The 12,321-nt window shown below is 36.0% G+C and overlaps 1 protein-coding gene across 1 annotated transcript in view; it reads left to right on the top strand.

The window, feature by feature from the left end:
- LOC131842689 (chloride channel protein 2) overlaps window positions 1-12,321 on the top strand; it is an 84,427-nt gene that overhangs the window by 12,862 nt on the left and 59,244 nt on the right. The window lies entirely within an intron of this gene.

A 12,321-nucleotide genomic window follows, 5' to 3' on the forward strand; every position in this document is an offset into this window, starting at 1 on the left:
TTTTATTAATATTATATGCATATATTTAAGAAGATTTTTAGATTAGCATTCTGTACTGCTTCTCTACTAGCGATCCGTCCCGGCTTCGCATGGATGCATCACAAATCTTTGAATTTCTCGGCTTGTTCTATACTATAACACGCATGTATTATACATATAAACCTTCCTCTTAAATCACTCTATATTACCGAAAACTGCATTAAAATCCGTTGCGGAATTTAAAAGATATAAACCAACAGACAGCGGCGGTGACTTTGTTTTATATTATGTAAAGATGTGTAAGACATACTCCTCGGTCCGCGCAATTTTCTTAAAACCCCTTTTTAAGAAAATATATAAAGTTTTTGCTTCATGTATAAATATAATGAGAATATCGTTATATTTATTATTAAGTATGAAATTGCAGTGAAAATGAATGCAATACCAATCATGCGATCCTTTGTGTTCTAAATTAACATTTTTTTAATGGATGGTAATAGAATGATTCAAGCGCTTGCGCTAACGGTTTACAATGGCGGGGCACTAGTGGAGAATGGCAATATGAGCATAAGGTTTTTTGGTCAAATTTGTTTAATAGCAGATCCGTTATAAAATAGAAATTTTAGTGTGACTTTGCCGCCGTACCAAGGACAAGCCGACAAGCCACGAGCGGAGCGGACTTGCCATTCGGCTCCGTTCGGTTCTATTCGGTGATGGTCGTTGTGATCCGTTATAAAATATAAATTTTAGACTGACTTTGGAGCCGTACCAAGGACAAGCCGACAAGCCACGAGCGGAGCGGACTTGCCGTTCGGCTCCGTTCGGTTCTGTTCGGTGATGGTCGTGCTGATCCGTTATAAAATATAAATTTTACAGTGACTTTGCCGCCGTACCAAGGACAAGCCGACAAGCCACGAGCGGAGCGGACTTGCCGTTCGGCTCCGTTCGGTTCTGTTCGATGATGGTCGTGCTGATCCGTTATAAAATATAAATTTTACACTGACTTTGCCGCCGTACCAAGGACAAGTCGACAAGCCACGAGCGGAGCGGACTTGCCGTTCGGCTCCGTTCGGTTCTGTTCGGTGATGGTCGTGCTGATCCGTTATAAAATATAAATTTTAGACTGACTTTGCCGCCGTACTAAGGACAAGCCGACAAGCCACGAACGGAGCCGAACAGACTTGCCGTTCGGCTCCGTTCGGTTCTATTCGGGTCTGGTCGGTGTCCTCCGAACGGTCCCTCCTTTTGCGCTGCTGCTTCATTAGGGTACCGTGTAATGAATATCTGTTTTTTGTATATAATAATGGAATGGCGCACCCGCCTGCGCTAACGGTTTACGCAGGCGGGGTACCAGTGAAGGATGATAAGATGAGCATGAGGTCAGGTCAGTTAGCTCATCATGACATATTGACCAAGAATTTATCACTATGGTTTCCAGAAGGAACCACGTGGAGGTCGATCTGACATGGTACATTGCTAGCATAGGCATAGACATAGACAATGTCTGTCTGCTCAACGTTGCGAATTCATCAGGAATTCATGATGGTTTCCAGGGAGGTCAATCTGAAAAGGTCATTACCCACATTATTAAAAAATACCTTCCTTCTAATGGACTATTTTTTAAAGGCTTACCTGAGGAAATAATAACCGTAGCCAATACATGAACAGCATCACAAACGTTACAGATATTTCTAAGGACTACGGTGACATGCCTGCGTACCTTGTAATTACTCTGCCATATATCACCCTTCAGACAGATTATAATCTGTCATAAATATTGTCTAAGCGGAGTAATTATAGGTTTATATGACAGCGGTGTGACGTCACTCATGGGATGTTGAAAAATGGCAGATTTAACGTTTAAGTATGCAAGATTTATCACCTTTATCACCTAATTGTTATGTTGTAGTCAATATTAAAAGATAAGATTTCTTAGAGGTAGCCATGTGGTGTGGTGTTTTTAATCTATACGTCTATACATATAAATAAAATTGGAGTGTCTGTTTGTATTATTGAAATAACCGTTTTTTACTACATGCATATGAATATAAATACGGTACATACACCAAAAATTTTTTCACAATTTTAGTCTGTCTGTCTGTTTGTTCCGGCTAATCTCAGAAATGGCTTGACCGATTCTGACGGGACTTCTATTGGCAAGTAGCTGATGTAATAAAGAGTAACTTAGGATTATTTATTTTAGAAAAATAAAGTTAAATTCCACGCGGACGAAGTCGCGAAAATAGGTAGTCGTAAATATATATACTAAAGTCTAGGGAACTAATGTACACGTAGAAGCAGTAATTAGTGTCGGCCTACGGTATGTGCTTGGTTGATCGCAATCGGTGCTAAACGGGCCGGCCATGTTGTTATTTCAATACCGACACGGTTAATTTATTATTAATAATTAATATATAATATTTTTTAATTAAGAAAGAAAAATATAGTCATTTGGTGCATACGAAACATTCGACGACCTTGGTGATCTAGCGGTCTAGCATACTGCTTTACGCGGGTTCGATTCCTCGCACGGCACAAACACTTGTATTCATGAGTATGATTTTTTGTATCGGTCTGGGTATTTTCTATGTATAATATGTATGTATTTATGAAAAATATATATGTATACGTATCAGTTATCTAGTACCCATAACACAAGCTTTAGCTAGCTTAACTTGGGTCTAGGTGGTGCTGTGTGAATTGTCCTAAGATTATTATTATTATGTTTATCTTTTCTCTCTCTTCTTTTATAAATATTATTATTATTATTCATACAACATAGTACAAAAAATTATAATTAATTATTTAAAAAAATACAGCTACGACCAAATTGGTTACCACTCTATGTGTCGAGGCTGTAATGCCCAAACGCTGATATTCAGCGGAACCTTTAATTGAATTCGGATTTTCTGTGAGTTGTTCAATAGGTTTTATTTTTTAATAATTTTATTTAAATATTTTGTAATATACCGAACAAAGAAAGTATATTGTAGTTAATGACTAATCTCGATCAGGTCAGCTTTGAAAACCGCATAATAATTGGTCCATTTCTTTAGAAGCCACAATGCCACAGAAAGATTCGTAAAACTTATAAACATGGGTGATGTTTCTTGCTAAGCAAGCTGTTTTAGCTGAAATAGGTGATATACATGTACTCATACCTTTTTCAATATTTATTATATACTAGCAATGCCCGCGGTTTCCTGCGCTAACTTTCAATCAAAAATATAGTTACAGTAATATAGCTTATGCATCAGAATAACTATATGTTATTCTGATGTTCAGTAGGTCTTACGTGAAAGAGTGACAAACATCCATATTCACAAACTTTCGCGTTTATAATATTACTAGCTTCTCGCCCGGCTTCGCACTGGTGTAGATGTATTATATAGTATATATACCTTCCTCTAGAATCACTATATCTATTTTAAAAAATCCGCTTTATAATCCGTTGCGTAGTTTTAAAGATTTAAGCATACATAGGGACAGACAGCGATAGTGACTTTATTCTATACTATGTAATGATTAAGATTAAATTAATTTCAAATATATGATTATAGTAGTAGGTAATGTACCGAGATGTGAGCACGCAATGTCTGCACGCGAAGGAGCAAGTATAATGGGTAATTGTCTTAGAACGTAAGGGGAAAAAATACTGTTTCCATTGTTATACGATTTAGTACCGTACGAATACGACATTCCATTGTTATACGATTTAGTACCGTACGAATACGACACGTCACGAAGTTATTTTACGGTTAACATTATATAGAAACCTGTTATATGAAACTAAATGTTATATAAAATCTAAAGAAATTCCACATCAAAATGTTGAATATTACATTGGCTACACCGCAGCTGGCTTTACAGCTTCACCGGACGATACGGGACAGTCTCACATATTTTAGCTTGTTTCTACATAGCATAGCGTCAGTTTTATTATATGAAGTACTAGCTACTCGGCTCTGCTTCGCACGGTTGTACATGTATTATATATAAATCTTACACTTGAATCACTATATATATTTGTTGTAGTAATAAGAAAAAAAGACTTTGTAAAATGGAGAAAATATATTAATAATAGACTGACATATTAGGAACAGAAAGAAATGAATTAATTGAACTATCAAAAAGAATCTAAAAAGGAACTATAAATTTCAAAATACAAATTTAGATATAAAAAACACATTTCTTATTAGCCAGTTACAATAATATTACAATAAAAAAAAACCCTTCAAAATCCGTTGCGTAGTTTTAACGATAGATACATAGGGATAAAGATTTAAAAGTATACATATACGCACATACAGCGACAGCGACTTTGTTTTATACTATGTAATGCTTACACAGTTTTACACAAACTGAAATGTCACACTAACTCTTTAATTACCCGCAGGACAGAGTGAATTAGGGTCAACATGTAATGAAGAACCTGAAAAAGAAGTCACTTTCGATACGGAGAGTCACTTCAATCCAAGTTTATAATAATACATCTGTCCGTAACTTTATTTATATATATGTATTTAGAACCTTAAAGAATCTGGCACCAAAGTTCTTATTTTAGTTTGTAATTTTTTTTTATTTTTATATATTTATTTAATTCAGGCTACATGGCCCATATTATAAATACCTTATAGACTAACATACATAAGATATAATAATAAAATATGAAAAATAAAATTGTCTCTATGGTCACGGCACTGACGACGGCAATCTGCCACGGTAGCGCCGATAGACCACCCCCTTCGGCCAGTAGTCCTTCTTCATGAAGGTGGGCAGCATATTGGTGGGGACCAGGGCCACGAACGCTTTGAAGCTCGCGTTGTGGCTCGATTCCAACTGCGTCACCCTCAATGTCAGGTTGCTTTTAATCCGGATGTAGTCAACAATGTCCTGTTCCTTGGTAGCGTAGTGTAGGCGGGATAGGTACATTGCCGTGGTCGGTGTTGCGGCACGTAACAAGAAGTTGGGCCCTGTCAGTGCTGTGCCACAATGGTTTCGATTGACCCTCTTTGTGCGCCTCTTCTTTTGTACTGGATAAACTACAAAAATTGTGTAATGGATAAACTTAAAAGATATCAAAAGAATTATAGGAAATCATTCAACTATATTAAGTTACATTATCCGCGAATAACATCGGCCATCGGCAAATTGAAAATAAGGAGAAATTTCTGTCAGTTATTTAGTTTATTATAGTGTTATAGCTATAGCATAAAAAGGCATTATTTTGGATTCAGGTAAGTACTGAATCGTAAAGGGGAATCACAGTATGGTAGTATATCAGTCTTTTGGAATAGCGAATCGTAAGGATGCACGGATGTCACATATTGATATAATAATCATGGTTGCCACTGAATGATGGTATCATTTGGGCCGTTAGAGTGTGTTTATTCAAGTCACATAAATCTTATAATATAATATTCTCCGTGTCACTATATTAGTTACCATACACCTCCGAAACGACTTGGCAGATTTTTATGAAATTTTATATACATATTCAGTAGGTCCGATAATCGGCTACTATTTATATACATTATTTTTCAGACCCCTAAGCGGTATGGGTTGTCCACTCCTAAATATTTTTTATTTTCTGTAATGTGCCAAATTTACGCCCTTCTACCATCAAAACGTATCTTTAATAGCGATTTTAATTTGTAAGGCAAAACAACATTTGCAGTTTGGTGTCAGCTAGTAGAGCTGAGTTTCTTGTCAGTTCTTCTCATCTCGATATCATTCCGAACTGACGGTAGATTTGACATATCATAAGAGTCTGTAATAGACCTACATGAATAAAGATATTTTGAATTTGAATTTGAATTTGAAATATAAAATCCCGTGCCGTAACAAACAATGGACACGCACCCGTCCGTACTCACGGTCGACGAGACTTCCGTCTAGCGTCTGACACGCTCCCTACCGAGCTAGTGACGTACAATATGAATAATTCATTTAAATCAGCTGTGCTATACGTAATGCTATCAATATGTTGCCACTGTAAAAATTGATTGGCAATAATCGTAGTGTATCGCGAATGAATTAGTTCGGAAGAGTGCTCCCAAGTTTGAACTATCTTATTAATATAGGGTTCTCTTTTCTGAACTATTTAGTTAGTTGACAAACTACGAGTATACAAAACTATTGAGTGTAGTAAAAACAGCTGCAAAATTTCATAAAAAGGGGTTCTCCCAAGATTAAACTATCTTATACTAGCGAAAGTTTGTTAGTATGGAAGGATTTTGTTACTCTTTCACGCAAAAAGTACTAAACGGATTTCGATGAAACTTTACAGTAATATAGCTTATACATCAAAATAATACGTATATGTAATATGTTTGATATTAATACGTGAAGTAAGAAATTTGTATGTGTCCCTTTTTATGAAAATGTTGCTACTGTTTTTATTATACTCAATTATATTAATATTTATAAAAAAAATTACACACTCTACAATGCGTTTGATACATACTTAATTACATTTAGTGTTTTAAATTGTTTGTCATTGAATTTCAACCACTATGCTGTTGGCATTAAGGTTCAATTTATAGAACGAGTGTATTTAAATCAGCTGTTCTCGACTTAATAGTATCAATATGTTGCCACTTTTGAAATTGATTGACAGTACTCAAGGAAGTTTGTCAGATCGAGGAAAATATAAACGAATCATTTATTGAATTAATGTTTTCTATGAATTGTATTTATTTATTGCCACTAAATGATCTCTTGCGGTAACGTTGTTTATGGTATTTCTTTTGTACCCGGCACGCTTCACGCTTGACCGGAAAAATAAGCTATAGGATATGTCCTCCAACATTAGTAAAGAAATACCTTTAAACCATCTATATATAATATACTAACCTTATCTGTGGAAGGGGTGAGGGGGGAAGGGGATTATTAGTAATGGATAAATAACCCCCTTGCTAGCAAAGTCAGGTTGAGCTCCACGTGGTTTCCTGGAAACCATCGTGATAAATTTATGGTGTGGCCACGATGTGGCCCACAGTGATAATTACATGTATGTATTCACAAAAAATGTATCTAAGTAATATGCGTAGAAGCAAGAAAACACTCAGACCGATTGAAACAATCCTACTCATAAATACAAATGTTCCGTGCGAGGAATCGAACCCGCGACCATCGGAAGTAAAGCGGTTAAACCGCTAGACCATCGACGCCGTCTGTCTGTTTAGACAATAATAATAATAATAATAATCTCAGGACAATTCACACAGAGCTATTTAGACTCAAGTTAAGCTAGCTAGAGCTTGTGTTATGGGTACTAGATATCAGATACATACAATCATACTCATGAATACAAATGTTTGTGCCGTGCGAGGAATCGAACCCGCGACCATCGGAAGTAAAGCGGTGTGCTTGACCGCTAGACCACCGAGATCGTCGAAGACAATAAATCTCGATTGCAAGAAGGATTGCTACACACGCTGAACTTATAAAGAGTAATTGATCTGAGTGGACAAATTGCAATTCCTCAGTTGGGAAATCATTGCAAATGCAATTACGCTATGGTAGACTACATTGAAATTCAGCGCTAAAGGTTCTTGTCGAGTTGAGAATATTGAATACAGCTACTCAATATTCGAAATAGAATACATACAATATATGTTACGTGTTTACAAATATATATTTAATGGAAGACGACTGCATGCAACTGAAATGAGCATATTGTTTTTTGTATATGATAATGGAATGGTGCACCCGCTTGCGCTAGCGGTTTACGCTGGCGGGGCACCAGTGGAGGATGATAAGATGAGTATGAGGTCAGGTCAGTTAGCCCATCGTGACAAATTCATCAGGAGTTTATTTCGATGGTTTCAAGGGAACTGCGTGTGGGTAAAGATGGTACATAGCGTATGTAATGTACGTATGTATTTACAAAAAAATAATGTAAGTTTTTATATCAGTTCTTTTGTCCCTATAACACAAGCTCTACTTTGTTTGGGAATAGATGGCGCTGTGTTGTCTTGAATTATTTATATACTAGCTTTTGCCCGCAGCTTCGCTCGCGTTAATTTATCCCCTTAGGGGTGGAATTTATCAAAATCCTTTCTTAGAGGATGCATACGTCATAGTAGGTTGATGCATGCAGTCTCAGCCCGATCGATTTAAAATTGACAAAGTTTCATACAAACTTTCATCCCCTATTTTATCCTCTTGGGGGTAGAATTAATCAAAATTCTTTCTAAGCGGATGCCTACGTCATAACATCTACCTGCATGCCAAATTTCAGCCCGATCCGTCCAGTTGTTTGGGCTGTGCGTTGATAGATCACTATGTCAGTCACCTTTGAGTTATATATATTTAGATTATTACGTGTTGCAAAGACTTTGTATCCTTTTTACGAAGATTGCGCATGCGCAGAACTGCTGATACCTGTCAAATAGGGTGCGTTCAGAAATTTGTTGCGTAACTAAATTTCAAACAACCCTTAAACTTTTAAAATTTTGAGGCGGAACAGAGTTGCCAGCGTCAGCTAGTTATAAATAATAATAATAATAATCTCAGAACAATTCACACAGCGCCATCTAGACCCAAGTTAAGCTAGTTAAAGCTTGTATTATGGGTACTAGATAACTGATACATATACATAGATATTTTTTTTTGATATTTTTCAAATTGTTTGTGCCGTGCAAGGAATCGAACCCGCGACCATCGGTCGTAAAGCGGTGTGCTAGACCGCTAGACCACCGAGGTCGTCAAATAAATAAGTTTCTTTAAGGAATGTATGATTGAGAAACTCTTTATTGTTCCTCTCATAGAAACAAAATAACAATTACATAAATTAATATGTAAAAACAACAATTACAATAAAAAGGTGACAGTGGGCGGCCTTATCGCTAAATAAGCGAATTCTTTCACATTTCTTTAATGTCTGATATAGAGGGAAAAAATCACGTGAAATTCTCAGACATTTTGGTAATTATCACATGATTATAGTGGAGCGTGGCGATAAACGGTGGCAAGGCGTCGGTACACACTAATGTACAACACAAACTGTGAGAATGAGCTATGGCAATAGAAACAAGGATAATAAAGTCAAGTACAGACACGGTATGCCACATGTGTATTCAGAATAGAAATAATCTTTATTCAAATAAACTCATTACAAGCACTTTTGAATAGTCATATTTTGATTCTACCACTCATTCGGATTCATCACAAGAAGAATGAGCAAGAAACTTGTGTGTTGCTCTGTTTAATAGATGTTTTTTTATATAAATATTTACAGTAGAACAAGAAAGAGGCATGCGATAATCAACATAGAAATCGCTACGTACTCATTATTAGTGTAATTAGATAATATTGTCAGTGCTATGGATTTAAAGTTTTTCTATAAAAACGTTATTATCGTTAACAAATTCTTCAATTTTATAGTAAGCTTTTTTTTGCAAAGGAACTGTTTTATTTGATATTTAAATCTTTTTTCTGGCAGATTTATAACAGACTCTGGTATTTTGTTGTAAAACCTGTAAACAGATTTTATTATATGTCATGGTAGCATTGTTGTTTATTGCTCCGTTTCACTTCCAAACACTCTTCGGCACACACTAATCTATACATCTATACATATAAATAAAATTAGAGTGTCTGTTTGTAATAACGAAATAACAGTGTTTTAGTACATGCATATGAATATAAATACGCTACATACACCAAAATAACATTTTTTACAATTTTTGTCTGTCTATCTGTCTGTTTGTTTCGGCTAATCTTTGAAATGGCTGGACCGATTTTGACGGGACTTTTTTTGGCTTGTAGCTGATGTAATAAGGAGTGACTTAGGCTACTTTCATTTTACAAAAATAAAGGCAAATTCGACGGGGACGAAGTCGCAGGAACAGCTAGTATACAATACAAATTGTGAGAATGAGCTGAGGCAACAGAAACAAGGATAATAAAGTCAAGTGTAGACACGGTATGCCACATGTGTAGTCAGATTTTATTATATGTCGTCGTAGCCTAGTAGTTTACTGCTCCGTTTCACTCCCAAACACTCTTGAGTTGTAGTTTTGTCCATATAAGAAAAAGACTTTGGTGTCATTCACTCCCAAACGCTAAAGTTCTAATCTTGTGTATGTTAGAAAAAAACTCTGTATCAATTTATATTTCTGCCTAATTCTGCAGTGACAAATACACTGAAAATTAAATTGACAGAACAAACTTCCAGAAATGTGGGCATGTCAACTGTTGCGTTCACCATAACTTGATAATTGATGATGTCTCTGACTACACCATTCTGGATAATAGTCGTGATGGTATGTTTGTATGTTATCAGGAGATGTCCTGTATTATACACAAATCCAAAATGTTTAATGCAAAATGTTATCACTGCGAAAGTCTGTTTGTTACCTTTTCACCACGAAACGGCTGAACAGTTCTGAATGAAATGGTGTGAAGGTGGATAGCATGCCAAGGTCAGACATATGTCATGTAATAACATTTGAGCACAATTCATACAGCTCCATCTAGTCCCAAGCCAAGTAGAGCTTGTGTTTTTTTTATGGACGATAAAGGATTGGTGCACCCGTCTGCGATAACGGTTTTCGCTGGCGGGGCACCAGTGGAGGATGATAATATGAGCCTGAGCTCAGGTCAATTATCCCATCATAACAAATTCACCAAGAATTTATCACGATGGTTTCCAGGGCGAACCGCGTGGAGGTGGACCTGACATGGTACAATGTACAATCATCATGGTACAATCATCAGTTCACATTACTAACAAATCCTTTCCCCCAAGTAGAGCTTGTGTTATGGGTACTAGACAACTGATATAAATACATAGATACATTTTTGTTATTAATTACATAATATACATAGAAAACATCCAGACCTTGACGATCAATAATTCTCATGAATACAAATATTACTGCCGTCGTGGAATCGAACTCGTGGCCATCGGAAGATGTGCTAAACCCCTAGACCTGTGAGGTCCTCATAAAAAGGAAAACCAAGTAGCAGGTATTAGAAAAATTAAAAGAAATTAAATCATCTTTAATAATTCATAAACAGACAAGACACGACAGACATTTGCACAAAAATGAATTGCATACATCAATTTACACAAAAAGGAGGAACTCCCAATTGAGTCTTCCTCGATTTAAGTGTCTACTTACCTTGATCTTGGTGTTTATTAGACGTCTCAAGGCTTTATTATTTTTGCGTTTCTCAACCAACTCCCAAATAGCGGTTACCAATTCGAATGGATTTTTTATTTATCTATTTTACGCCGATTTTGCATAAAATTCAGAAGAGCACAGTCGGATAGGCTCTTTTACACTCTTCTTTAAATGGAAGAGTAAATGCGATTACATATCCTATGTGGTTGTAGCTCACTCATGCATAAACGAAATATCTCCGTTGGAAAGTTTACACTATATCCTGAGGAGATAAAAACCATTGCTCCCATATCCTTCAATATTTTTGTTTGAGTTCCCTGATGGGACAGCGAACTCAAACTCAAAAAAATAGCGAGCACAACAGCAGGTCTCAGTGTCTAAAGGACGCAGTAATGACCTAAACCACTTAGTAAAAAAATCTCTTTATATGACTTATTTCAATTTACACTTAAAATATAAAAAAAATAAAGAAATAAATATAAGTTTTTTTATTTAGTTTACTCTAAATAAGCAGAATATATCTAAAAAATCAATAATGTTGGAATTATTGATTCGTCGCTGATTTTCAGTACCACATAGTTCATATATTGTTCCGCATAAGTTTTGCGGATTCTTTTTGCAATTTATTTAATATATTCCCGTGTTGCTTCTAAATAAGTTTTATTTGTCGGTTTGTATTGTTTATTATGTATATCTATTCCGGAGAGCTAAGATGACTCTTCTCTATCCGAACGTACTTTTGGCACCAATTCAGCTAAAAAACCTAGATTTTGTCACAGATTGTACCATAAACATGTTCTGTTTTTTTTCAAACTATGGTAATGCTGTTGGTTTCAGCTAGATTTACAAACTGTAGGAGCGAACTTCTGCCTTATGGATAGGACTTTAGTCTGAAGTCACCGTTTGGAGACCGAATCTCAACTCAGACCATCGTAATTTCGATTTATTGGACAGGGCATCGATTGGAGGGGGGTGTGTTCTGGTGTAAATATGACTAGGTTGCCAACACAATAGATGAATAAGTTGACATTCCCAGGAAACCTGAAATAAGGGTATATATAGCTATACACAGAAAAACAGTCGAATTGGGATCTTCCTTGCGCAGTCGCTTACAAATTAACCTTAACTAAGCTTTCCCGTGCAAAATTGAAATACTAATGTTACACAAGTGTTTTGCTAATCTCGACAATGTCAGAGAAAAACAATA

The sequence above is a fragment of the Achroia grisella genome, unplaced genomic scaffold (genome assembly GCF_030625045.1).
Source record: "Achroia grisella isolate CSIRO2021 unplaced genomic scaffold, CSIRO_AGI_Agris_v1 utg241, whole genome shotgun sequence".
NCBI lineage: Eukaryota > Metazoa > Arthropoda > Insecta > Lepidoptera > Pyralidae > Achroia > Achroia grisella.